This window comes from Cavia porcellus, unplaced genomic scaffold (genome assembly GCF_034190915.1).
Source record: "Cavia porcellus strain 051 isolate PalLab524CR breed Dunkin Hartley unplaced genomic scaffold, mCavPor4.1 scaffold_9, whole genome shotgun sequence".
In the NCBI taxonomy this organism is placed as follows: Eukaryota; Metazoa; Chordata; class Mammalia; order Rodentia; family Caviidae; genus Cavia; species Cavia porcellus.
In genome coordinates this window covers 60,275,802-60,281,721 of record NW_026947492.1, presented here as the reverse complement: position 1 = coordinate 60,281,721, position 5,920 = coordinate 60,275,802, and the positions used below count along the sequence as shown (strand labels likewise).

The 5,920-nt window shown below is 38.3% G+C and overlaps 1 pseudogene; it reads right to left on the bottom strand.

Annotated features, from left to right (window-relative positions):
* Nucleotides 1–3,379: 3,379 nt before the first annotated feature.
* Nucleotides 3,380–4,322, bottom strand: LOC100732903 (olfactory receptor 2AT4-like; annotated as a pseudogene).
* Nucleotides 4,323–5,920: the final 1,598 nt, after the last annotated feature.

The following is a 5,920-nucleotide window of genomic DNA, read 5'->3' as shown; positions in this document are numbered from 1 at the left end:
AAAATCAATACTCAAAAATCAATAGCATTTCTATACACTAACAACAAAATCACTGAGAGAGAAATAAGTGAAGTCACACCCTTTACACCAGGATCCCCAAAAATGAAATACTTAGGAATTAATCTCACAAAAGAAGTAAAAGATCTATACAGGGAAAATTATAATGCCCTGAAAAAGAAACTGAAGAGGATCTCAGAAAATCCCTTGTTCATGGATAGGAAGAATAAATACTGTGAAAATGGCCATTATCCCAAAACTGTTATACAGAGTCAATGCAATACCAATGAAAATACCATCAACATACCTCATAGATCTAGAGAAATCACTCCTAATATTCATCTAGAACCAGAAGAGACCTAGAATATCAAAGGCAATTCTAAGCAGCAAAGGCAAGGCAGGAGGCATCACAATCCCTGACTTGAAGTTATACTCCAAGGTTACTGTAATAAAATCAACGAGGTTCTGGAATAAAAACAGATACAAAGATCAATGGAATAGATTAGAAGATACAACCGCAACTACCAACACACTTAACCACCTTATCTTTGATAAAGGGGCCAAACATGTTCACTGGAAGAATGACAGTCTCTTTAATAAATGGTGTTGGAAAAACTGGCTCTCCATATGCTGAAAACTAAAGCTAGACCCATGTCTATCACCATGTACTAAACTAAAATCTAAATGGATCAAAGGTCTAAATATTAAAACAGAAACACTAAATCTATTGGAAGACAAATTGGGTAAAAATCTTGAAGACATAGAGGTAGATACAGAATTCATGAACAGGAATCAAACTGCATGGGAAATACTTCCTAGAATCAATAATTGGGATCACCTCTTATTAAAAACTTTCTGCATGTCAAAATAAATCTCCAGCATAGTGAAAAGAAAACCCACAAACTGGGAAAAATCTTGGTGAACTCTCCCTCAGACAAGGACTTCTATCTAAAACATATAAAGAATTTTTAAAAATCAGACCCCCAAAATTCAAAGATCCAATCCAAAAATGGGCATCTGAGATGAATACACACTTCTCAGATGAGAAATACAAATGGAAAATAAATACATGAAAAAATGTTCATCATCACTGGTCATTAGAGAAATACAAATTAAAACCTCACTGAGATTCCATCTCACTCCTGAAAGAATGGCCAGGATCAAGAAAACCAACAACAACAAATGCTGGAGAGGCTGTGGGGAAAAGGTAACTCCCCTGCATTGTTGATGGGAGTGTAGACTGGTGCAACCACTGTGGAGATCAGTCAAGATTTTTCAAAAAGCTGGGATTGGAAGTCCCATTTGTTCCAGCTATCCCACTTTAGGCATATTCCCAGAAGAAGTAAAAACATCATACCACAGTGATATATGTGCACCCACGTTTATAGCAGCACAATTTGTAATAGCCAGATCTTGGAAACAACCCAAGTGTCCATCAACTGAGAAAGGGATAAAAAAAAGTTGTGGTATTTTTACACAATGGAGTACTACTCAGCTATAAAGAATGATCGGAGATATTTATAAATAAATGGATGCAACTTGAGACCATATTGATGTGAAATAAATCAAACTCACATGTATAAATACTGTATAGTCTCCCCAGTGTAAGAAATGGCAAGAGTTCGTAAGAGTTTATGGTAATCATGATTCCCCATTACATTGCTTTGAAGCCTTATAATGTTTTCATTCATTAGTTGAAATGGTTTTATCCTGGCTTGTTTGATCTTTTTATCTGTGATGAACTGCATTTTGAAGAAAACAAGACATCATAATAGCCAGTGTTGATTTAATATCATCTTACTCTGAAGTCCTACCATGCTTTTGTTCTTCTGTTTCCATTGGTTCTATCATGTTTTATCTTATTGGATTTTAATATGCATGATAGTATAAACAAATTTTCTATGGCAAATGAGATCATATAGTAGCCATTGTTTGTTCTCTGTTATTTGGTTCAGAATGCCCTACAATACTTTCATTCTCTTGAATGGTTTTATACTATTTTGTTATGTTTGATACTATTGAATATGAAGTTATGCTCAACTATTTCAAAGAAAGAGACATTATAGTAGTTACTGTTCATTACGAGTTGTCTTGTGGTGAAACACTGTGTTGCTTACATTGTTCTGTTCTGATCTGCTTTGTTATGTCCTCTTTTGTCTTAATCTCTTTAGAATAAAAAAAATTAAAAAATGAACACATCACTTTGTAGTACTTTTCTCCAAAATCTATAACCACAGTCCATTCATAAAGATTCCAATTTAAAGAATATTCTACCAAATACCTTTACTATTTTCTTAGTAAACTTTTAAGAGTGGTTTTAGATTCACAGAAAATTTAAGTGAAAAGTAAATTTCCCATATAGTCTCTTTCTCCACATGGGCGTTAAATAGTGTGTCACTCATAGCAGTATATTAAAATTATTTATATCCACAGTTAGAATGTACATTTGTTGGTTTTACTTCCATTCCCACTCCCTCCTCCATTCCCAGCCTTTTTGGGAAGGCAACCACAGGGCATTCTTTTCTTTAAATTTTAAGCAATTTATCTCTCTTCTTATGAAAACAGTGTTCTGCACCTTGCTCTCCTTGCTTAACACACTCTGGAGATGATCCATATCAGTGTGTAGAGAGTTTCCTCATTTCTGCTTTATAGCCGATCATACACTTTTACAGTTTATTTAATCAGTCCCTGATCAATGAATGAGTAACATAAGGAACTATTGCAAATGAGTTTTTCGAAGATTTTTAGAAGTAAGATTGCTGAGTCAAAGGGTAACTACATATGTACTTTTGATAGATACCGTAGAACCAATTTGGATTCAGTCTCTTTTTCCATATGTGCGTTATCAAAAATATTAAATTTTTAAGAATCCTATTAAGTGAAAAATGGTGTTTTGACAGTTTCCATTTGTATTTTTTGTATAGTAGATGGAATTTTTTTATCATTTAATGGATATTTTTCAATAATCCATCTACTCATGTATTTTGTTCTTTTACAGCGAACTGTTAAGCTTTTTCTTCTAAAGTTTTAAGAGCTCTTCATATATGATAAACAGCTCTCCTTTCCTTGCGCTGTCTCTTTTATTTGTTTCTTGAATATGCTACTGAAAGATTTTCTTGCAATGCATATTTTTCAAGTTAGTGTTGAAATATTCAGCAGTGAAATATTTATAGAACATTAGAAGATTCCTATACAGTACAGTTTAACATTCCATTGAATCAGGGGGAACGCCCTTGCCCAAATGTGAAAATGTTTGGAGCTGTCTGCTCAACTAAATTTTATTTTACTATTTTACATCCATTTATTAATTTATTGATTCAAAAAGTGCTGTTGAGTTGATACTTTGTGCTAAACATCCTTATTTGGTGTTTGGGGAGCAGAATTAGCCACATTTAAAGTCATATGCTTCTGTTATGGCCTGGTTTTGAGATGCAATTTTCATAATAGCCGCTTTGACATCCTTATTTCTCAGGGTGCAGAGGAGAAGGTTGAGCACTGGTGTGAGAATAGCCTACAGTGTGGAAGTCAAGGGCAGGTCAGCCCTGTAGGCCACATAGGCTATGGCAGTGGATGAGTGCACACCGCCAGGAGGTGGGAGCTGCAAGTAGAGAAGACCTATGTACGTCTTTCCTTGGAGTTAATGCAAAGCACTAACCAGAATGTGAGCGTAGGATAGACGCACCAGGAGGAGGGGTAGGAAGGACACCACCATGGCAATGCAGAAGCCCATGAGGGTCTGGGTGCTGGTGTCAGAGCAGGAGGCCTGGACAACAGACAGGTGGTCACGAAAGCAGTGGGAGATGTAGACAGTGTTGTCAAATGCCATCTGGGAAGTCTGTACCACTGCTGGGATGGGCATGAGGAGGCTGGTGAGCCAGGCACTGCAGCATTGGTCTGTGGGGTCACGTGGGCTGGGTAGTGCAGTGGGCGGCAGATGGCTACAAAGCAGTCATAAGCCGTCAGCACCAAGAGGAAAGCTTCTGAGCAGTTGAGGCCGTGGAAGGATACGTCTGCAGGAAGCAGGCAGGGGAGCTAAGGCAGTGATCACCCAGCAGGAACAGAGAGAGCATCTTGGGGACATTTGTTGTAGTAGGCAGAATGTTTAGAGCTGAGCGGTTCATTAGGAAAAAGTACATGGGCTTGTGGAGCCTGGGCTCTGCCAGAACAGTCACCAGGAGCAGGGTGTTACCCACAGTGATGGACAGATAGAGAAGGAGAAAGAAGAACAAACTGAGAAGGAAGAGATATGTTGGTCAAGAAGGGATGCCTGTAAGGTGGAAGGTGGCTGGGGAACCCTCTGATGCGTTACAGGTTATGGTCTCCATGGTTGGTTTTGGAGTTGGATGATGAGAAGGTGGATAGTGCCAACACCTGGAAAGCGGGCTTATCTGCAACCAGAACAACCAGAGAGTTTGGAAACGAGAAGTACAGAATGATTACGGATTATTTAATATAACCTGCTTATTTACAGCTAATTCTAGAGTGTGGATTATAGCATCAGTTCTACTCCTTAATTACTTAGTTTATCTCAAAAGTTCCTCTCTCTTTTTCATATCAAGTACAGAAAAGAACATCAACAATATTCAAATCATGTGTCACTTGTTGAGTGTATAGTAAACAAAATGAAAAAAGTTTCTACCCTATGGGGCTGAAATTCTAGTGGTAAGGAAAGATAGTAAGACTTAAATCACATGATTATAACATTGCAATTGCATTAAGAGCTATGGAAGAAGTCTGAGTCCTTTATCCATGCCCCATATGACACTTCTGGGGATATAAGATCTGTTAAATCAGGATTCCAACTTTCTTTCTGTTTTGGATATGCTCAAGTGTCATTGTTATTTTAATAACAATTTTGTCACTGTTGAACTAGGGAAGGCTGATTTCTTCGAGGTTTACTACAACATGCTGCCTTCCCTCTCTAGTAATTAACCAGGGACTGACTTCTTTCATTTGTTTTAGTGCAGTGCTTCTGCTATCTCCACCAAGGTTGATTGTTCTATGTCCGACCATGTGTGTGGCTTTCTATGTAATTATTACAGTCAAGAGAGTAACATTGAAAATGTTCTGGGCAGGAGCAATCATTCCTGACAGGAAGCCTATTAATGGCCTTGTCCCATGATTCTGTAGCAATAGGGAATTCAGTGTCTGTGTGATTCCATTCAGTGCCCTCCCTGGTGTTCCTGAAGCTATCTCTGTGTGACCACTGCTGCCCACTCCCTGTTGGCATCTTTATCCCCAGGTCAGAAGGTGTCCTGGTGTTCTGGAAAGGTTGGGGAGGCATTGTTGGAGATAAACTAGAGATCAGCTCTTATTGAGGGGTTTTCCTGGTCCTCCTCCTAGGTGGGTTCATGAACAACAATATAGGAGTCCAAGCAGCCAAATTGATAAACTTGAAATTTAATTAACTGAGCTCAGGACAACTCATAAACAGACCCCCCCCACACACACACACCATTTCAGAGTTCAAACAAGTGGCCTCGAAATGGAAAGTTACAGAGCTTTTAAAAGAGAGAATCACAAAAGACATCCTGTTGGAAAGAGTTTAACTAGAATCTTACATCAATTTTTGGTTGACACCTGTATCCTGCTTCTTTTGTTGAGCAGGTTAATTTTTCTTCTGTGGGTACAGCTCATTCTGTTTTCCTGATGGGACTGTACCCTGAGTAATTTTCCATTCTTCTGGGTCAAATTTAGGGCACTAGTTAAATGCATGGCTCAAGATGGCATCGTTTGTGCCAAGCTACAACACATTGAGGTCTGGAAAGTTTACGTTTGTAATCTCATGGGAAAATTACTGGACTCCTAGTGAGTTTATTTCAATCTATCACTACCAGTGTAATGCATGGAGAGAACAAGGACACTAAGTCATATTTGTAGTTGTGGCAAACCAAGGAGGTCCTAAATCCAGCTAAAGTGATGG